Source organism: Microplitis mediator, chromosome 11 (assembly GCF_029852145.1).
Source record: "Microplitis mediator isolate UGA2020A chromosome 11, iyMicMedi2.1, whole genome shotgun sequence".
In the NCBI taxonomy this organism is placed as follows: domain Eukaryota; kingdom Metazoa; phylum Arthropoda; class Insecta; order Hymenoptera; family Braconidae; genus Microplitis; species Microplitis mediator.
The window spans coordinates 17,375,615-17,399,772 of record NC_079979.1 but is presented as its reverse complement, the minus strand read 5'-3'; the positions used below and the strand labels follow the sequence as shown (position 1 = coordinate 17,399,772).

Genomic DNA, 24,158 nt, shown 5'->3' with positions numbered 1-24,158 from the left:
AAAATCTCTATATCATATAATTCATTTGATTTAAAATAATTTATCGCACATAATTTGAAAACGACATTTTTTTTTCTCAGTTTGGATATTCATCGATTATTCATTTAGTAAGAGCTCCGTTGAGGTGGGTCGTGGTTCCCGTGAAACATTCTACATACACGATATTTTCAGGCTGGACAGTAGACACATAAGTGTTTGGGCTGGTTGGAAGTCATTGAAAACATAAGAAGTTTAGGTCAGTCACCGCATATGAGCAGCTTCATGGTCGTTAAAAAAAAAACTTATATTTTTTTTTGTTTTTTTGCGAACGTAAACTTTAATCGGCTTTTAAAGCCGAGATAATTGAAGCACAATTAAATTTTCCAAGTTATAATCTGGATTATTTCTCAATGAAATATTAATTTAAAGTAATGAGAGAAATGCATTCATATAAAATGTATTTAAAACTAATTTGCAACACACGCCGTTTATATTTAACAGTAAATGTGTACCGCGTCAATGACCTTAAGCATATCACACTCGGGCAAGAGCCAAAAGTGCATCGGCACAGCTAAACATATCCACGTGTGCGTATCAATGATACAACTCAGACGATAACTATATGATAGTTGAAAACAAAACTTTCGAGGTCAATATCACTCGAAAATATATACCACGGTAATCAATCTTCTGGCAGTTGAATATTAATTTATTTAATTAAATCAATTTAGTTGATAAATACCACGAAAATCTGTACTTCAATAGCAATTATTGATTACTACTGTAAAATGATACTTGAAAAGAATTTTTCGATAATACTAATCAATTATGTAAGTAATACAGTATAGTAAAATGAGTAATTATTTAAAAAGAGAAAATTATCAACAAGTTTTGGTAACAGGTTACTACACGGAAAAAAAATAAATGTTGCTGCAACAGGAACGTTCTTGTAACATGAGTTTGTAGCTACAACAGGAATAACCTGTGGCTGCAACAGAACTAAGTTCTGTAGCTGCTACTAGACCATGTCCTGTTGCAGCAACAGTAATTTTTTTTCCGTGTGGATAAATAAATTAAACAAATCTAGTATTGAGAGAAAAAGCGGAAGAGACCTAGAGTAAGTATCAAAAATAACCGATGCAACAATTGCCTTTTATTTTTTAAATTATTGACATTACAAAAATATTTTGATCTCCTACACACGATTGAATAAATTATTAGTGATAAATTTTTGTTCAATTGAGTACTTTTAAGAATTCAGGATCTTAATATCTGAATATAACTATTAGATTCGAAATTCAAATCGAATTTTTGAATTGGTCGATAAAATCGATTTATCCGAAAGTTTTCGAATTATTTGATTCGAATCGTGAAAATTCTAATCAACTTTCAAATATTAAATTTTTATTTAATGGAGAGCTTAATTTTTTAAAGTAACCAAAAATAATTTTTTTGTAGATTCTAACTGAAAATTTGAATTATTGGAAAAAATGTTACGATTTTAAGTCGTTGGAAAAAATTTTTTCAATTATTCGTAAATATTCGAATTGTTCGTAAAGCTTCAAATAATTCGGAAATTTTCGAATCATTCGGTTTTATCGAAATATCAGAAATTCAAATTATTCGATTTTATCGAGTTATCAGAAATTCAACTTCTTCGATTTTATCGAATTATTCGGGAATTGGAATTATTATTTTTGATTCAAACACAATTCACCCATCCCGAATGCATATGTATATATATATATATATATTTAAACGATTTTGTAACATTTAACGATGAGCATAATGAGAATCACTAATTGTAAGTGTTTAATTAAATGTACCAGTATAACCACTACTGTTGACATTTACCGCAAATTCATCGATTTGACCATCTTATTTTCAACGATTTTCATCAAGTTTTTCTTCAATTTATATAAAAAAGAAACTTTAGCAAGTGTTTTAATAAAATATAAACTGTATTCCCTTTGAAAATATAAATTATAACTATAAATTGGAACTTGTGTGGACTGAAATAATTTATTTTAACAAGTATATTTGATAATGGTTCGTCTGAAAAAAGTTTTTTGATTTGCCTGTACTCCCTGGCCAATTATTGTTACGCGGTCCGCAACGCACGTCGTTTTTGAGTGGGGAAGGTTAGGGGCCGGACGAAACCAGGGAAAGTATTGACGCGGAAGCACGAATTCATACGCGTCGTTCTTGGCAAACTTAAACGGTCTATTTGGGGTAGGTTCTGGCAGTCATGTATACTCTTCAGACATAAAAAATATGTTGCATATTGGTGACATTTATATTAATAAATAACAAAAAAAAAAAACTTCATCTTCATTTTTTTAATATCTCCTCTAATTTTTTTTTCTCTAATAAAGGGATAGCAGCTTTCCTGATCTACTTAATTGACTTCTTTCATTCAAATTTTGGATATAGAGTTAAACAAAATTTTTTGAATAGATTTTAGCCTAAAAAATTTGAAAATTGACATCAAGATTTTACTGAATTTTATTTAACAAATTTCGTTTAACTCCCGATTGATATCAACTGTAAGTAATTTTTTTTTGAATCTGTACCTCGGTGAAATAACTACTACATATATTGTCCTTTTTTCAATCAATTAATAAAAATTTGATAGGCTTATAACTATTCAAACTAATTTAAAATTTTCAAAAAGTAGGGGGCACTGTTTAAGAATGACCTTAACATATTCAGACCCTTCTTTTTTATGATCAATAAAATAAAATCTATAAAATATAATGATGACAAAATGTATATAAAAAATATAATATTATGAATATAAATTATTATTACAAAATAATTCTTATAATTCACAATAAAACATTCTCTATAATATTTATATAGACATAAATGAAAACTATGAGCAATATGGAACTCTCTTGAGAATGTAATCGGATTTCATCAATAAGATAAGAAAAAAGTAAATAATTCGTGAGGCTCAGTCGAGCTATCGATTTGTTCATTATGTTATAACATTTTATGACACCGAACAAAGTGACGGTGTTACTTGTCCCTTCACTGAGAATAAATAAAAGTATGAGCGGACTAATAAATATATTAATCGCTTAATAATAGGAAAGTAGGCATGAGAATTCGTAAGTATCAATTTCGAATTAGTCATCAGCGAATTTACTTTCGAGCAACGACAGGTGTTACATCGTTTTAATATTATATATAAGCTTTATACGTCCAATAGTTTCTCCCTCTTTTAATATTACATACGCTCACTTTAAATTGTCTATTGAGACTTTATTGTTTGAAATTTTTATTATCCGCTTTTTATTTTTAATAGTATGGATTTTAAAGGGACAATGAAGAAAAACTATATTATTTTACATGTGGTGAAACCTTTTTGTGACCAAAGAAGGCATTCAATCGATTTACCATAGCTTTCAGTCTCAAAGTATAGTTTCTGACATCTCCCAAACTCTACCGTCGCATTTCAATCACCTGGAACGTCGTTTCATGCAGCTGGTGCTCCTTACTATAGTGAGCAAAGTAAGCGAGAAGAGTTTCTATGGGTAAAGAAGATATGAGCTCATAAATAAAAAAATTAAAAAATTGGAAAATAACAAGTAAATTTGTTAAAATAAGTTTTAATAAACGACCATACTTAAATCCTGCTATAATCGATAGTGCGGCACGTAAAATATAATAAAATGTATAAGCCGTGGGCTCTTTGTCAACTTATATGAAGACTAAAATGGATGAATTTTAATTACTACACGCAAAGAAAATTGAGAAAACGGTTCCCATAATTCTATAAAATTTTTTCTTATACCAACTGGAATTATGACCATAAATTATGGGAGCAGTTCCTATAATTATAGGAATAGTTCCCATACTATTATAGGAACCATTCCCAAAATATTATAGGAATAGTTTCCATAATGCTGTTGGAATAGTTCCTACACTATTATGGGTATGGTTCCTATAATTTATGGGAATGATTCCTATAAAATATAGGGTCATTCCTATATATGTTATGGGAATGATTCCCATAATATTATAGGAACCATTCCCATACTATTATAGGAACCATTCCCATAATATTATAGGAACCATTCCTAATATATTATAGGAATGGTTCCCATAATGCTGTTGGAATAGTTCCTACACTATTATGGGTATGGTTCCTATAATTTATGGGAATGATTCCTATAAAATATAGGGTTCATTCCTATATATGTTATGGGAATGATTTCCATAATATTATAGGAACCATTCCCATAATATTATAGGAATGGTTTCCATTATGCTGTTGGAATAGTTCCTACACTATTATGGGTATGGGTTCCTATAATTTATGAGAATGATTCCTATAAAATATAGGGTTCATTCCTATATATGTTATGGAAATGATTCCCATAATATTATGGGAATAGTTCCCATACTATTAGAGGAACCATTCCTATAATATTATAAGAATGGTTCCTATAATTTATGGGAATGATTTCTATAAAATATAGGGTTCATTACAATATGTTATGGAAACGATTCCCATAATATTATGGGAACCATTCCCATAATGCATAGCAAAAGTTGCCATAATTTTCTTTCCGTGTATAAAATTGATCAGAACTGCGAAATTCTCTCTAATGGCGAAAAGAAATAGAAATTGTGAATGTAAATATTAAATCAATTAATGAAAAGTCGATAGTCGTACTGGCTGATAATTAATATAATATCGAAGCAGCCAAATATAAAGTAAATAAAACAGCACATATTGACTTGTTGTAAGTCTACACTCTTTATGATCGTTGCCCTTTCGTCTTATTCTTGTCAGTGGTCACTCTTTTAACTTTTTTTATCTTTTACCTTCTCCCAACATGCATCTGTAGTCGTCCAATCACCAACTGACTTTGGTTTATGCTCTTTTTTAAAGATTTAAAAGTACTCAAACGGGTTTTCGAAATTCCACCTACAGGAAATCGAAGATCATCATTATTTTTTTCAGCGTAATTTCATGTTAACTTTTCAAGTTTTTAATGAATAACGCATTCTCAGAATAAATTACTTTTAATTTTTTATTTTTAAAAGTAAATAAGAAATAAATTATGTAAAGAAAAAAAAATGAAAAAAAAAAAACAATACGAAGAATAACATCATTTTAAGCTGCAACATCGTTCTGGCTTCGTATTTAGATAACTATAATCGGCTTAAACTGACACTGTTGTGTCTGCAGCCTATTTCGCGAATACTGCATGTATTGTCGTACGAAAACCCAACCCATTATTTTAAATAACTTAATTTATGATCATATGCCAAATACATTAGTGCTGTATAAAATAATAAAAAAAAATATTTTAGACCGTCAAATCGATAGACGATGTTTGATGTAGTCTTTTTATACAATATATAGCACACAGTATATATGTGTAGTAAGAACTCAAAGTACAAAAGCCAGAATATTTTAATAACCATGTGAATAATTGCATCTGGAGTATAATACTTCCGATATAAATAATCTTGGAAAATATTTATGGAATAGATACGCTGGATCGTTAAACATTTGGTCACCTTGCTGGTTGTACTCTTTACTCTATGAAAATAAGAGAGGGATAGACAGTATCGCAGTACTTTTCAAGATGGGTTATTTAACGCGTTGGCTAGGTCAGTAACCCGGTGAGGGGGGCCTTACGATTGGCCATGTAACTGCGCTGTCACGAATTCCTTTATTGCTATTGGTTGAACCAGACCCTAGCCCTACACTAACATGAGTTTTACCCGCGTCGTTGTATACAGAGGCACGCATGTCGCGCACGTTTCCACGTACACGCGTACGTCACTTCGTAAGGCGCATTGACTGCGTGAGGAGTTTGCTTTTTCTCCTCTTTCTGATACACATATACATTCACGCATGTACTAATACATTTATGTATTTCAAGGTAAGTTGTGAGCATTACAGTTCAAGATATCAAAAGCCTCGGGCGCAAATAGAATAAATAAAAATATTTAAGAACCTGAGCTAATGAACTTGATTATTCGAAAATCTAACGTCGTAAAAATAACTCGAAAAATTACTGCCGCCGACTAACCCAGTTGGCCAGTCTTTGAATTTATTGCTGCATATATGAGAGCACTTTGATGTGAAAGAAATTATATTGGACATACTTTTCTTAAAATTACGTTTTACGACTGAGATTTTCATGGTCAGAGAGCGCGAAAATTTTTTTTTGTTTTAAATGGAAAATTATATTTTTTGTAAATTTATTCACGATATCAAATTCTTTGACACAAACAAATTTTGAATTTAAAATATTCATTTTTTTTTTATATTTAATAATGAAGGCATTTATATGTCTGACGTACAAAACTAAACCTAGTGAACTTTATTATATATGATATTAACCTTTGCTGAACAAATTTACTGAAAATGATGTAATATACTTGGTGTGAAACACCCTGCCAACTTTAACACAGTGGAAAATACATAAGAAAAAAAAATTTATGACTTTTTAGTTTTATGAATGTTATAAAAATTTGGATTTTGACTAAAAAAATTTATTTCAAATAAAAAATTGCCTTAACGTACGATTCAATGAGTGTTTATGGGGTAGTTCAATGTGAATAGGTTGCGAAAAAAACAAACAAAAGGGTTGGGGGGTGAAACAAGTTCACGGAACAGAACGGACACCTTAAATTTTGAAGAAATTAACAAAATAATTGGAGACAAATGGAACCTGTGGACCGAATTAAAAATTTTAATTCTGTTATATTCTGTCGAATTCTGCAAAACAGAATTCAACTGAATTGAAAATTTGAATTTGAATTAAACAGAATCAAACCGATTTAAAAATTTCAAATTCGTTTTAATTTAGTTTAATTCGGATTCCGAACCAGAAATTAGAGAATTATTTTCGAATTACTCAGAATTAAACCGAATAGAATTATTTAAATTCGTTTTAATTTGGGCAAATTCGGGTTTTCCTGCCGCATTAGACAGAATTCATTTTTAAGTTAGGTACCAAATTAACAGAATTTATCTGAATTGAATAGAATTAAAAATTTAATTCTGTTTAATTCGATCGAATTCAGTTGTTTAATCAGGGCGTTTAGCCCACTTCCTTTCCATTTTTAATTTTGGTTAAGGTTTTCACCATGTAATGGGCAAAGATGTTCGTAAATAATGAGAAAAGGTAGAAAAATAGTATCAGCCGTAAAGAGAGCGATCCGTTCTAATTTCATTCACGATCCCGGGTCGAAAAATTAGATCTGATTTTAGTGTAACTGGGCTGCATTTGGACTAATTGGTCAGTATTTGAACTAGTTGATCTATTTTTAAATTTTTATGAAAATTCTAAGCTGTTATTGATCTAAAGACAATCAACAACAGACTAACAAAAAATAATACGCAGAAAAAGTTTAATTTTCTGAATAAAAATAAAAGAAGGCAAAATATTTTGAGAAAAAAGTCTGATTTTGATCTACAAGCGACCAAAACTAGACTAAAAATTATTGAAAACAAGTCTGAAAGTACTCTAATAAAGAATAGTACAGGCAAAACTCGATTAAATTTCCCATGTTAATTAAATAAAAAGTGGAATTGAATAGAAATAACTTAAATTTTAATTTTATTTAAAACCTATCTAATTTTTGGACTCGGGATCCGAATCGCTGTCAGCACTAGAATTCGAATCGTAATGAAATTTAATGATAATCTGAATTGATTTGTGTTTTAAATAATATTTAGTATATCCTTGCAGTATCGAAAAATAATATCTCTTCATGACTCCGGCTACATTTTCTTTCTGTTCGGCTGTTTTCATGGTCGTTGTTTGGTAGGTTCATTCACCCCTTATAGTTGTTTAAGTGGGGAGAGCAACTGATACAAAGAAGGCAAGTAAACCTAGACGGCACGTACGGTTGTGGAGAGAAGAGGAGAAAGCGAGAGAGCATAAGAGTACGATGAAGCTGGAGGGATCAAGGGAGACGGTAAATTGCATTGCGTGAACTAGCAGTGGGGAATATGAGTGAGTCGAGAAGGGCTAAGAGAGCGAGATAGAGAAATAAGAAGGAAAGGGATCAAGCAAAAGAGAGTTGAGGTAGGTCTAGGTTTGACGAGGGTGAATGCGTGACGACTTTAGGCTGAAAAGACGGATTGTTCACTGTGTTAAATATTTTTTTACAGCTTATTTTTTATAACTTTCATTTGGTTTCTATTCAACTATTTATTGGATACTATTCTTTCCAATTATTATTCATTTTTACGTTCATAGACTCGAGATCATTGCATCTCTTTTAGTCATAATATTTGAAGCAATGCGCCCGCCAAACAGTGTCGTAAGGCGCATTCCATTTATATTGTTGCATGTCTGCAAAGCTCATAAAAGCAAAGGCAACAGTGATAATAATGTTGCCTTTAAAAGATATTACAGCACAAAATATGAACTAAAAAAACAAAATTTTAAATCTACTTGTTTTTCATCATAATGAAAAAGTTCACAAGTTTGTAATATTGGCATCAATCAATACCGATAACTTATTCATCAATTTTATTCTTTGCGATGAGAGATGGCAGAAGTACCATTTGCGGCCGCTGCTCCGTTTTTGGACGTTTAATACTTTGTTTTAATAAATGAAAAAATATAAAATAAAATTTCCATAGCAATAGTGTGATAAAAGTATCTGTGCACACATTTGAAAATAAATTATGTCATTGCGTCTTTTACAAATTGTTTTATTTAAATTTTTCAAGTATTCAAAACTGGCCCTAAAGTCGCCAAAAATGATACCTCTACCCTACAATTCTCTACAAAAAAATTAGTTGACGAAATTTGAAACAGATCGTAATACTTTCTAAACGCATAACCTTAAAATCATAGAAGCGAGGCGAGAAAACAAGGATTTGGTGACTCTCTCTAAGGTAAAAGGTTATGAGTGCGAGAAACTGGGAGAGCCAACGGTGGATGAAAACCGTCGGAAGTTAGAGAAGCACAAGAGGTTGTCTGATTTGGTCGCCGCTGTAAACGAAACGACGCCGTTGACGACATTTGAAACAGATAATGGCGCGAATGTGCCGCGAGGGTGAACGAACCAGGGTTGGTCTGGGTTCAGTTGGGTTGGGTCGGTATCACATCAGTTATCGATCTTATAACACAGTGAGGTCCCCCCTTTGTTTCTTCGTCCAACAGTACTTGCTTTCTCTTTCACTCTCTTTCGCTTTACGCTATTCTACTTTTTTATCCCCGTATACAGTCGTGCTCGTCGATTCTCACGTTCCAACCCCCACAATTTTTTTCTCGGCGACCGCTCCAACTCTCTTCTTCGGTTTTCCAGTACTATGTTAACACAAGTATGCTTCTCTTATCTTTAACTACCACTAGTATTCTTTAATTTTGTTCAAAATTTTATTCTATACTATATCTGCATATTGGAACTTTTTCTATGTTGATATAAAAACTTTTCTTATGCTCCATGGAAACTTTTTTTCTTTAAGAAATACTAAAACTATTTCTCTGTTACACACGGAGAAATATAAATGTGCTGCGAACTAGATTCAGTTCTTCCATCAAAATCGCCATTGGCTCAATGACGCTGAATTTTGACTGAAAGTTTTCCATTCTTAGCGCATATTTTTCTTCTCAGTACATGCGAGTGGAAAAAATTGTAGTTTTTAGGTTTTCCCACTATTGCCAACTTGATATATTGAAAATTACAATAGGTATGGATGTTCTTATTGCACTAAATAAGTAACCGTTACCATATTGCCTTAGTAATATTCGCAATGTTGATGCAGTGGTTTTTAATACCAACTACGACAGCACAAGTTACTTCCGTGATACATAGTAAAAATTACACGCCACCATAATGCACATGACAATTTTTTTTCTGTCTGAAAATAGTCAGTGCGTAATAGGCTTATTCCAACATTTCTGATCCATAAGTCACTACACAGAAAAAACAGACATCTTGAGTCAAGAAAATATTTTTGAAGACAAACATTTTCGGGAACCAAGTCAAGATTTTCTTGAGCCAAGAGAATTCGTCTTGGTTGGAAAAGATTTCTACTTTATCTGAAAAAATTTAGGTCTCCAAAAAATTTTTCTTGAATTAAGAATATTTACCTTCAGTCGAGAATTTTTTTTTTTGTGTGTAGAAGTGCGCGCGTATTTAAATCAAACATTGATACTCGATTTTACATTCAAGTCTATTAATTCAAAATTTCAAACTGCTGGCGGTTATTGTAAATTTCAAATATATTAGAATATTTCGAATACTTAAAATCAGAATTGAATATTCAACGGAATCAATTAATTCAAAATTTTTTGTGCCAAGAAATCCTATTTTTCTGTGTATGTATTTGAGTACTGGCTATATTAATACTTACTCATTCTACTCACGTAAGATCCAGGTTAGATCAATTAATCAGTAGAAATAGTAATCATAAGTATATGAAATAGTATCCAATTTTCTTTGTCGGGTTACACCATCGATCCCAATTCTCGCTTTGCATTTATAGAATTTTATAAACTATATTTTAATATTTCTGTTATAGTGAAATAATTCATTTTTTCTCAATCATAAACCTGTCTGAAAATTCAATAAATATTATACGGGTGGTAAAGTCTTCTTTAGATTTTAAAATAAATATGTGAAAATTTACACACGATTAAAATAGATGAGGATATGAAGTGATAGAGAGAAATAAAAGAAAAACATCGAGAACGGGATGGGAAAACGAATCGGAGCATGTTGTCCCCGACACAGTGCTATACAACACCGACGCCTATCAAAACTGTCAGGTTATTGTCTCGCGTTTTAATAGAACTTCATCTGTGTGGAATACGCTGAACAGAATCAAATACGACGAACTATTGAGAATTGTGAGTCGAGAAGTGAAGCTGATGTAAACATATAATGGATATTTACGGAGGTAGGTTGGCACATCTTGGTCATTGTGTCGGTATATTAGTGGAGAGAAAAATCGAAAATTTGAATTTTAAAGGATCTGAAAACGTCGACTAATAATTAAATCATCCCATCACACGGAGAAAATTTAATAATAGGAATTACTATCTAGTTATGGTAAAATTTTCTACCATCAATAGATAGTAGTGAATACATCCAGGATTGTAACAATTAATATAAATATGGTGAATGTTACAATCTACATGATTTACACGCTGAAAAAAAATGCTAACTATCACCATCTTGTAATAGGGAATGATTACCATCCTTATGTGATAATCATTATCATGCTGTCATGTTAACTATTGTTTCTCATATAGTAATGATTACTATTGCCGATAGCAATAGTTACCATCTCGATAGTAATATTTCTTATGTCTGAAACATTTTTTACTTTTACCTTCTAAGATAGTAATGATTATCATCACAGATAAGAATGCTTACCATCTAGATAAGACTGCTTACCATCTCCGATAGTAATAGTTAACATAAAAGCATGAGAATGATTATCACATGCAGATGGTAATTATTCCCTATTACAAGATGGTGATAGTTAGAATTTTTTTCAGCGTGTATACAATCATCTAGATAGTATTCACTACTATCTATATTGATGGTAGAAAATTTTACCATAACTAGATAGTAATTCCTATTATTTAATTGTCTCCGTATATTATTCTTCTCTATATTATCAATACCATAATCCTTTAGTCTCCCAATCAAAAGTAAAATCTTACATTTCATGATTGGACAATTTCTAGAAGTAAATAATTAAATACATTATTGTTTTAATTAATTACTTCTTACATATACATGCTACTATTTATTTCATGTTTGACACACCCTTCATATTGGTTCGATAGATTAAAAATCCATTTTATAATAATAGATGTAATGCGATAATCAGGTGCTTAAACAACCGAAAGTTCCTTTAAACGACACTTTTGAATGTAGGCCACAAGAGTTCAAGCGCATCAATTCTTATCAAAGGCTATCGGGCGACTTTGTAGTCCCCATCGCATGAGATTTTGCGTGCATTAATAAATGCACATAAGTCGACAAACACACACACACACACATATATATATTTATATAGAGATATATATACACACATGCATACTATTGGAAGCTTCAGGATGGGCTAGGTTTCAATCGTGTTGATTGGTTAAGTTTATCCTACCGTAATACTATAAAAATAACAGCTGGTGGACGTTCTCTCCTTATCCCATTTTCTCGCTCTAGATTACTCAATATGTTCATCTTCCATCGCCACATTCTTTCTCTCTCACACATTCAAAGAGCTACGCGATATATTCCCTCCTAGGTGGCGTCGTTATCATCCTCTATTTCTCATTCAACAGCTTGTTTATTTACCTCTTACCTTTCTTCTACGGACGCGTGTAAGCTAAATTTTGTCCTTCGAGGTACCGCATGCTATGACTATCGTCAAATGTATTTTTATTTTAAGAAATCGTTTTAATTAATTATAAAGATCTTTTTGTTTTACAGTGATTATTTTTGTAACTATCAATCAGGCTTCAGATATTTGTCCACTAAAACGTTGCTACTTTTGATAATCACTCAACTAAGGCCCCTTGAGGGGATACGCTACCGGACCTCTTTCTCACACTCGCAAAATAAACAGGACTATCTGTGTTGCACTCGTAGAGTAAATGAGAATTTCAAAACAATTTATCTGGGCGACGAATTAGAATTTTTGAAAATACGAAATTTCTAGCCTTCTATTAAAATTTCAAAAAACGCTAAAGACTATCTATTTTAGGTTTCCAGTATTTGCCTGTGAATTAAATTTAATTGAAAATCGGTTACCGCTACCCCTTAAAGGCATATCTCACTTTTGACTACAGTGCGTCTATTTTATTCGTTGATTCAGATATATGTTGTATATAAATATAAACTTTGGTAAGCCTGGTTATTTATTTTTTTAATGCGCAGATTTAACAAGGAGACCATCATGATCTTTGTAAACTTTCCGTAAAAAACTTAGAATTTTTAAAGACAGATAGATTATTTATTCGACCATGAGATGAAAATCTCTTGTGGCCTGACTTATCTGTTTTTTTTTTCTTTTTTAATAACGTACGATTAAATCATGATCAGGAAATTCTACTAGCGTTTTGATAAAGAGTACTTTGAATTAAGAAATTGAGATGAGTGATAAGTAAACGAAATTCCCCTTACTTAGAAAAATTTAGATATGAAAATTATGGCTGCAGTTACGTTGCAGATACACCGGAATCCATCTTGAAAAGTAAGTGGTTTAAAAAAACTTCCACCGGCTGGCTAACGCACAGTAACAAGTGAGGAGGCATCCAGCGTTACACTAGTGACAGCTGCAGCTTGTGGAGCCAATAACCTTGATTTAAATCATCTACCTTATGCATTAGAATAGTGAACTACTTGATCAATTCCTTTCAATTATAACAAACAGTAAACTAAAAAATGTTAATAAAACAATTAATTGCTTGTAAATAATTTTTTAAGAGAAGTCTGGGGTGGAAGTCGCGAAATTTGTAAAACTATAAACCGAATCAAGTCGGCTTGTAAGTTATTTGTTGTGGCCTTTAGGTATTTAAAATACGAGTAATTAGCTCAGATGGAAATAATTAGCACCCGAATTGATTTTTGCTTATGACTAACAGCTTCACTTTATAAGCAAGAAAAAGAATCAGGAAATTATGAGCCCAAGATACGAGTCAGAAGATAAATAAAAAAAAGTTATGGTTTAGGTAAAAAATATATCATGCAGAAAGCCAGAAAGTCACTCACCACATCGAGAAATATCCAGAGCAGCAGACAATTCTTTCAATTTCTATATAAATAAAACAAAATAAATAATATTTTTTCTGTAATAAAATAAGAAGTTTAGATGATTTTTTTTATTGAATTAAAAAAATGACCTCGGCGGACGTATTTCTGCGCTTCCAGCATCCAAAACCTGCACAAGAGATTCATGATGATCCGAATCAATGAATTAATTTTACTCCAATTGATCTCTTACTGAAGTTTATTTTTTTCTCAAAGCATTTTTGCACCAACTGAAAATTTCATTAAAAATAATTAATGAGAGACAAATAATTTTTAGTCCTGCGTAAAATATCACGATCCTGAAGTTAGAAGACAATTAACAATTTTAAGATTTTTTTTCAATAAATCAATTACAAAAAAAATAAAAATATGCATATGTAGAAAATTCAAAAGCTAGAAGTGCAATTTGTTAAAAAAATTTTTTATTTATAATTTATCGTGTTTCAAAAAAATCAAAAAATTATTAGACGTCAACTAAGTTGAGTATCATAAAATATTTCGAACAATTGAAAATAATTTTTTTTTCAATTTGCCAGAATGTAATAATAAGCATAAAATTCAAATTAATTACCCAAGCATCAGTGAAGAAAGTGATGATGAACAATCATTCGAATGAGTAAATACTCAAGATACCCAAATATATAGAATATATTCATGACATAATATATCCAGTCATTGGTATCAATCAATTGTAACAATCAAACTTGATGACTTATGAAGCCGTCAAGACATAAATTAGTTACTATATACTCAAATAAATGAGGAAAAATAATTAAATTATTAATTTTTACCAAGACATTGGGGTTAGACAATTTCCGTCAACTTCTCAACCGCCTTCTGCTTGCGGTCGCTCTCTCAACGGCGACTTTCGTAAGCTATGGCGCTAACATCTAGTTTCATAATTTGAATTGTATTCTCAGCGGCCATTTTTATTTCCAACAATCGAAACTCAGTTACAAAAAATCTCTGTTTAGATTTTTAAAAAATTATTTCTAAATAATTTGAGTACCGAAGACCTGAAAATTATTTATGATTTTCCAATGAATTTTAAAAAAATAATTATTTTTAAAAATCCAAGATCGATATTCAGTAATTAAAATTTTTTAATTTAAACTCAACACAAAATACTCAATATTGAATACAATAATAATAAATAATTACTTGATTATTAATTAAGGAAATGATTAAAAAAATTTTTAGCTGTGATTTGTCAAGCCGGACATTTTATGTAATTCATCGTTTTTAAAAAAATCAAAAATTATTAAACGTCAGCTACCTTTCAGTAGCATTCATTGTTTATTTCAATATTTTATCAAAGACTAATTAAATATTTATCAGAAATTGTTATTTTAGATTTTTCTTTACGTTTGTAGGAAGTTATTAAAATATAATTGAGTTTTAAACGCCACAAATAAATTAAATTAAATGAATATATTAACGGAGCTTGCATGAGAGATGTTTATTGTTTGCTGGGCAGCCATGACAGTTTTGGAACACCGACGGCAGCTTCTGGAACTACGACGCGACGTTCAAAATTTCAAAGCTTAAAATTATTAGCGCGGCGTCAAATTTAAGGCGCTGCGGTGGCGACGGTTGGAACGGACATGCGCAGAAGCCCTAAGCTCCGTCAATGTCCGGGCTATCGCTGTCGTTGTCGTTCACGACTGAATTTCAGTGAAATAATTAGTTTATTTATTATAATATTCAATTCTTGTAACTCTAATTAGTTAATATGAATCATTTAGTGACCAAAACTTATTGTGAGACGAAAAATGAAGTGTGTCAGGGAATGTGATTTTTTAAATAAATTAAATTCAGTGTTGGCTTTCTTTCCTATCAGTGTGCGCTGGGTATGATCCTGAAGTTAGCAGACAGTTAAGAATTTTCGAATTTTTGTTTCAATGACTTAATTTAAAAAAAAAAAATAAAAATATACACATGTAGGAAATTTAATAAACTATAGGTGCAATTTTTTCAAATATTTTTTTTTCAATGATTTATAGTATAAAAAAAAATCCAAAAATTATTGGAGGTCGGCTAACTTGAGATCGTGCGCTGGGTTCGTTCTTGAAATTTAAATGGAAGAATAAAAGTAATTAAATGTCTAAGAATAATTAAAATTATTGTTTTTAAGTGAAGGTTTGAGTTTTGTGATCAATCAGTTGCATAAATTTTAAATATTCAGCAAATTTTTTAGTTAAATTTTATCGATTTGTGAAAGTTCTCGTCGCTGACAAGAAAGCAGTAAAATGGCGGCAAAGTAAATAGTTTTTAAAATTTTATGTTTTATAATTTTTGTGCAAAATCAATTGAATTAAGAATTAAAATTTTCTCTCATTATCAAATATAAGACAAGTTGACGAGACAGACCAGATTGTCAATTGAAAACTTTAATTTAAAACGGAATTCATTTAAATTTTGTTTACTGAAAAAAAGACACATTACCAAAAATATTTGCTGTCAGTTTTTAAATTTTAAGAGGAATAGAGTCAGCACAATTTTCTCAGAGCCAATTATCTAAAAAAAAAAATTTTATTCATGAATTTTATTATGATTTGCAATTTTTAATTTTTGAACCCAAGAAAATAGAGAATCTGAATTATTTTGGGAAATCTCGAGCTTAGTACTTTTCCAAAAATTTTGTTAAGTCTAAGCATTAAAATAAATCTCAGCTACAAAATATTTTTTTAAAAATCTAAACAGAGATTTTTTGTAACTGAGCTTCAATTGTTGGAAATAAAAATGGCCGCTGAAAAAATAATTCAAATTATGAAACTAGATGTCAGCGCCATAGCTTACGAAAGTCACCGTTGAGAGAACGACCGCAAGCAGAAGGCGGTTGAGAAGTTGACGGAAATTGTCTAACCCCAATGTCTTGGTAAAAATTAATGATTTAATTATTTTTCCTCATTTATTTGAGTATATAGTCACTAATTTATGTCTTGACAGCTTCATAAGTCATCAAGTTTGTTTGTTACAATTAATTGATACCAATGACTGGATATATAATGTCATAAATATATTCTATATATTTTGGGTATCTTGAGTATTTACTCACTCGAATGATTGTTCATCATCACTTTCTTCACTGATGCTTGGGTAATTAATTTAAATTTTATGCTTATTATCACATTCTGACAAATTGAAAAAAAAATTATTTTCAATTGTTCGAAATATTTTATGATACTCAACTTAGTCGACGTCTAATAATTTTTTGATTTTTTTGAAACACGATAAATTATAAATAAAAAATTTTTTCAACAAATTGCACTTCTAGCTTTTGAATTTTCTACATATGCATATTTTTTTTTTTTTTTGTAATTGATTTATTGAAAAAAAATCTTAAAATTGTTAATTGTCTGCTAACTTCAGGATCGTGATATTTTACGCAGGACTAAAAATTAATTATTTGTTTCTTATTAATTATTTTTAATGAAATTTTCAGTTGGTGCAAAAATGCTTCGAGAAAAAAATAAACTTCAGTAAGAGATCAATTGGAGTAAAATTAATTCATTGATTCGGATCATCATGAATCTTTTGTGCAGGTTTTGGATGCTGGAAGCGCAGAAATACGTCCGCCGAGGTCATTTTTTTAATTCAATGAAAAAAATCATCTAAACTTCTTATTTTATTACAAAAAAAATATTATTTATTTTGTTTTATTTATATAGAAATTGAAAGAATTGTCTGCTGCTCTGGATATTTCTCGGCGTGGTGAGTGACTTTCTGCATGATATATTTTTTTACTGAATCATAAGTTTTTTTATTCATCTTTAGGAGTAATTAAATCATTAAATTCTTTTAAAATAAAATTATTAGTATAAAATAAAATTCTTAACGAAAATTTCAGTCCTGAATTAGAGTAGCAACATAAAAATAATTTACGAAAAAGAAATAAAATAAATCGCCAGGTATTAATTCACCGTGCAGAAATAAAAAATTATATTGCAGACAGGAAATAAAAGCAATTATATTAAAAACAAGTTGTGGTAGGTTAGGGTTCTTAAGTTTGGATGTGTGTATTCACCATCAGAAAACTTGAAATAGCATTTGCCCAGTGCGTGTAAGAATTTCGAATGACTATAGGTAACAGGAGAAGGGAGAGGAATAAGGATGGACGAAAAAACGACGATGAAAAGATTAAAAACATTGAAAGAAAACACGCTGTGGCTGGAGAACGGGCGAAATAGCCGGGGATCCAGTGGAAATGCTCTGGGCAAATGAAAAAGAGTCAGATGTGGAAGGGAACAGCAGTGGGGTGAGCTGAGTGGCTACGTCGAACGAAGCAAAACCAAGTTACTGCAGGTTCGGGTTCGGAAAGTCCGCTTTCGTTAGCAATCGCGTTCGTTCGGCGCGTGAAGGTCGGGATCAATGGCCGTAGGACCCAGTAATATAACACGGAGGGGCCCAGAGTTGTGTAGAAGAGCTTGCCGTAGGTACGAAGTTAGGTACCAAAAGAGGAGAAATTGAGTTGGCGTTCCAGCCCGAAACGCCGGTGGGGATGGGTAAGACGGGAGTGAAGAGCCAGTTGAAAGACGTTGCCTGTACTTATTTTTTTCTTATTTCTTCAGCTGCTCGATTCGCTTTTTTTTATTTTTTATTTATTTTGATTGTAACCGTGACGGTTGCAAACTGATTACACGTAAATTTTTATTTAATTTGGCTACAGTGCAGTCTCAGAAATATCCAGCAAATATAAAACTGAAAATTATCAAGTAAAGAATACGTTGAAGTTTTATTTGAAGGAGAAGGAGAGTTTGAGAGGGATATCAGTGTTCCGACCTGCCCTAAATTGCGGCCCTCTGAGGTTCTCCATCCTACCTCTCGATTCGACGATCTGACGATCCAGTGGTGGTTTTCTTTTATTCTTATACTCCAAGTGAGCCAAACTGCACCATCTTCTCTGTACGAATGCCAAGCTAGTTTATTCCTGGCAGCACGCATTGTGTACGGGTCCTTGCCTTCTTCTGCTCCTGCTCTTTCGTATAAGAAATTCACTACATCTCTCTTTACGCCTCATCCCACCTGACACGTACACATACTCAGTACCTGAATAAGTACCTGAATGTACCCAGCTTCACAAAAGTAAAGTCATCCAGGGGTCCGTCAACCTTCCTTTGTCTTTGGCTTCTTTATAATTTTTTTCCCGTTCTTTTTTTCTTATTTTTCATTTTATTTTTTACTTTGCATTCAATGCGGTGCTCACAGAGGAATGCTCAAAGAGCGAGGAAATGATTTTCATCGATTGCGCTTACTGACGCATTCACCGTGTAGTATTTCTCGCCGCTGGATGCCCTCTAAACGAGGGCCCATAGTCAAAGGGAGTCGACTATTGGCTTCCGCATAATACAACATAGATGTTTAAGCTATATTGATACCTTCAACTAGTCGCTGTATAAATATAATTCGATAAAAGATACGTGTATCTTCATTCAGTAATTCAAAGTACAAAACTTTAAATTATTGTAATTTCTTAATATGAAATTAGTTTCGTGTAAATTATTATGATGCAAAAAAACGATATTAGATAACGGTTTGAAACCATTTGCGAATGAAAAATTTTTATGACCAAAATGGTGGGCACCCGACCTTCCTCAATGTATGTATATATATAAAGTGCTGCCAATGACGTCACTTAGTTGTTGATAAACGAATTATTCAAAAAATCTGTGTTCCAAACAAATCCTATTTCATTAATTCAAAAAAATTTGAATTTCCCGCGCAAAAATCAAAAACCGAGCAGAAGTTTAAGTGTGGAATGTATATCACAACTATAAGTATTTTTGACATAAATTTGACATTTTTTAAGTAAATTCTGAATAAGGAATTCTATTTAAATAAAAATAATGAAATGCCGTTTACAATCGGAGATGAAAATCGGATAAAAACAAGATTTGTTTTGTGCAGACAAGACAAACTTTTAGAAAAAATAATTGATGCGAATAGTAGTCTGATCGTTAGGAAAATTATTTACATATTAAAAAAATACTTTTATTTTTTTCGCGCTTTTTATAATTTTTTAGAAACTAGATCATATATTTTTCTGATTTCAATTTGAAAATAACTCCAAATTCAAGATTTTTTCAAAATCGTTATTAATTAAATTTTGTGATACATCTTGTAATTTCATTCTACATTTATATGTATGTATAGAGAGAGAGAATTTAGATAGATGGAACAATTTGCGTCCGAATGGATTCTTTGAATCGCGTCAGGTGTATTGCTGCGCAACAATGGACTCATGACCGCAACGACCTTGTATACCCATAATAACTCAGTTTTTGAGTGCGTGAAATAAACTTTAAAATGATCAAAAATTGTAAATTTTTCTGGTCGTTTTTTTCTTAACAATTTTCAGTATAGATAATTTGTTCGTTGATACTAAAAAATTAAAATAACGGACAAGTTGTAGCTTCATAATACGGCCTTCCTCTTCTTTCTCTTTGTCCTTCATTTCTATATCGGTTGCTCATAAAGTTACGTCGCACATTATGCACATTGCCTGCATCCTGGCAAGGAATATGGTCTAAAGGGAAAGTGACACACTACTGTAAAGCAGGTACATTGCTACATACGAGTGTTAATTCTCCACCTAACCTGCTATGAAACAATATTTCTTTCGTTATCATAACTATAGAATCGATTATCAAATAATTTCATTGAAAACAAAATATCATAATTTAGAAATTTATATCAGTTTCCAAATTATCTAAATTACGTTTAGAAGTATAAGAAGTTACGAAAATTATTTGAAAAATATTAAATGTAATAAAATGGAGTGATGAGTTGAAAAAAGTTATAAAAAACTTGGGCCTGTTTTCGCATTATAACAGACATGCGCAAAAGCGCAGACCCGACCTATCTCTTTTAGTCCCAGGTTGAGGTATTTTTCTTTGTCCGAAAACCTGGCGCCCTCTCAGACGTTGTATCTTTCATCTTCTCTCACTTTTTCCTCAGTGACGCTTTAGGGGAAGTAAAGCAAGCAAAAGGGAACAACGACAGAGTAAGAAAAGTAAGTCGCCAAGGCTTTTGGCGATTATAGTATACTATAGTTAAAGATAACGAGAAAGAGGGATAGGACGCTGAACATGCATTTTCGCTGGCCTTGAAGTAGCGTCAGAGGGCGATGCACCTCTTCACGAACACTGCAAAACACAGGCTATATTGCGAGCAAACGCACACACTTTCAAAAACAAAGGAGTGTTTATGCAATGCCGGTGTGTCGTTATTTACACTCACACATATATTAACACGCAACACCGGTCCAACGCTAGTCTCAGGCCCGGTCCAATCCGTAAACACCCGACATTGACCTCAGTCAACTGATGGCAGCACTGCCGAGGGCCTTATATACTTCTGCTTGGTACACTGCTCGCCAAAACTCTTTAAACGAATCCTCGACAATAAAAGATGATAATTCTTCAGAAAAATATGTATACACGCACAGAATAGTATCAATTTCGGCAAATGTTTTCTAACATTTTTAGATAAAAACATGAAAAAATAAATACTCGTATTTCTGTATATTTAAAACTCTATTCAGCTCTATTAATTACTGAAGGATAATTATCATTAATGGATCGACTTAATTGATTATCAGTAGGATTACTGCTTATTCTAAATGAAAATAAAAATAAAGAATGACAAATGATTCCCTTTTTACAGGATGTTCACTTCGGTGATATAGGGGAGGGAGGGAGCAAAATTGGGTACTCTCCTATCTTATATATTTGGTATACATTTAATGACCTCGGACAACACGACGATTTTTTATTTTTTCGCTTTCGCAATTTTGAAACAGCCTTCATGTAAAACGATCTGATTTCATCCCTTGGCACACTTTATACTACGAATGAGATCAAATTTTTATAAGCAATAGAATTAAAAAAATTGAATGTATTAGTAAATGTTTTTTAAACTCCGAATAGAATTTACAATTTGCATATCACTACGTACAAAATCATCGTAAAGGGTTTCGAAAACAAGGGGCCCACATTCTCCATAAAATGGGTTTTCCTCCTCTGAACAATTTTTTTTAAAATTATGAACAATCGAAACAATCGAAATCAACCCCCTCTTTCTTTCTTCTATACATTTAGATTTACTTTACCGATTTATTTTTTAGTATAAGGGAAATGATCTAATACCCGCTCGGGTGCTAGTCCCTAATCAGGTGTTAGGTTTTTTACCTTACACTAAAAAAGATCATTTGCAAGATATTAAACGATAATATCCAACTGAACTAAACCATTTTATTACTCATATTATAAGTACGTTTATAACAAATCATAGTAAAAACACAATTGAAATTTCCTTTAGTTGTTAGTTTAATAATGGCATAAACAATGCTTTACTGTTGCGAAATTAAGAAAGCAAAAAAAAAAAAACAAAAAAACCTTGAGTTGTTCGAGGTCATTAAATGTCTACCAAATACTTTTATTCTTGTGGTCTCTGGTCCGCTGTTGACCTTCCATTTGGTTTAAGTCTCATGAAAAGACCTCGAATATTCTTTTTATTTTCGGTTGTACTTTGTCTTATAGAAATTCGTCGGCGATGGTTGTGATAAATTTTGTCGAGGTCTCTTTTTAACCCAAGTTATGATGCTAAAAAAAGGGTTGTTAAAAGAATTTAAAATTTCTTTACAAATTATCATCAAATTTCTTATAAATTATCATAAATATGTGGTGGTATTTTTCGGTAACGGAAGCTACTGTTTCTATTGCTGCCAGAGTCATTTTTAAATTAATAGATTCGTTCAAAAGATATCACTACAGTTAAAATTTGAATTAACTTTATACTTAAAATTGACAGATTTTAAATAAATGGTATTATTTTTTCAATTCAGTAGTAAATCAAAAAATCACAATAAATTTAATAGTTAAAAATATGTAAACTGTAAAAAATCACCGGGGTAAGTCCAAGCAGTGTAGGTGTTAAAATCGGCGGTGTTAAATTTCAACACCGAAAGCGGAAAAGTGTGAAAATAACGCCGCCGCCAATGTAATTATTCTGTACCGGTGTTAAATAAAACTCTCCGGTGTTAAAATAGCACCGCTGCCGGTGTAGATATTCTTTACCAGTGTTAAAATATTTTACTTTGTGAATATTTTTACTTACTCGATCACTATACTTGTTAATAAATGATATTTTTTATTAATTTTCATAAAGAACTGACGTTTTTTGTGTTTTATAGTCTATGAAGTTAATACTCCAAGCGGACGCAGTTTACCCGGATTTTACACCGGTATTACTCCGCTTTCACACCGGTTACCTCGATTCAACACCGGTGAATTACTCCTCCTACACCGGTGTAATTTTATTTTAACACCGGGCGAAGTTAAAATGAGTCCATTTTTAACACCGCTCTTTTTACAGTGTAAGTCTCAAAAGTTTTGATCTTCGCAGTTATCGGAAATAAAAATGAAAGTTTGAATGTAATTATTTTTCGTTCGGTTTAATACTGAAATATTTTTTTGTATTCAAAAATTATACTTGAATAGCCGTTGGGATCCATTTTAAAGCTCCAGTTCATTCCCAAAGATCGATTTTTGGCATTTGACTTAAAAAATTAATTTTATGAAACTAAAAAAACCTGATCAATTCCAAAATCTGTATCCAGAATAGTAAGAAAATAAACTCATAGTAATATGATTTTAAAATTGAAGTTTTAAAGCTGGATAATGTTTGATTGGAGTCTGGAGTGGGGACTGGGTCGAATAAATAAATAAATAGATAGAATATGCAATAAAGATAACAATATAAGTCTCGCTCTTTCTGTTTGTCAGGTATTTATCTGTAGTATTAAGCCGGCTCCCACGATCGGTTCATGATCTCCAACGATCGTTGATTCGCGTCACGCTAGTATAAACACAACTACGATAGAAAAAGACCTACGCCAAGACGGACGTGGTCCATGTCGTTAGAATATCGATAGATAGAATTATTGCGCATGCAAGTTTGCCCTTACATTACCAGCTCTGACGGCTTTGGCCTTGTGGTGTGAAAGGCATACGGAAACTCGCTGCTTCCATCTTGTTACGTAAAACCTAACTTTTCATGAGATTTATATCCTAGAGCAACAAATGTGAACTAAAAAGCATATTTAATTTTATCATTTCAAAAATATGCATAGTTGCGTGCATACTTTTTAAGTATTAACAGTTTTGAGGAAAACTTATAATACATACATCCGTTTTTTATTTAGACAGCTGTAATTATGAACAAAGAGCTTAATATTTTAACACATTGAGACAGCGTTTGGAGGTCTTATTAGATATGCGTTGAGCAGTTTATAATACCGCAGTATCATTACGTTTATCTTTGGATGTAATTCACAATTTTCTAACAATAACCAATGATAAGGGAAACAATTAATAGACAAAATACTAAATTTGACAAGTGAATTTTATTGAAATATTTAT

General features: G+C 31.6%; 1 long non-coding RNA gene across 1 annotated transcript; it reads right to left on the bottom strand.

Annotated features, from left to right (window-relative positions):
• Window positions 1-10,343: 10,343 nt before the first annotated feature.
• LOC130677873 (uncharacterized) lies at window positions 10,344-14,581 on the bottom strand. Its single transcript, XR_008991727.1, has 4 exons — window positions 14,309-14,581; window positions 13,830-13,967; window positions 13,699-13,741; window positions 10,344-10,530 (listed from the first exon to the last, which is right to left on the bottom strand). It is a non-coding gene; the product is annotated as an uncharacterized LOC130677873 (long non-coding RNA).
• Between the last annotated feature and the right edge of the window lie 9,577 nt (window positions 14,582-24,158).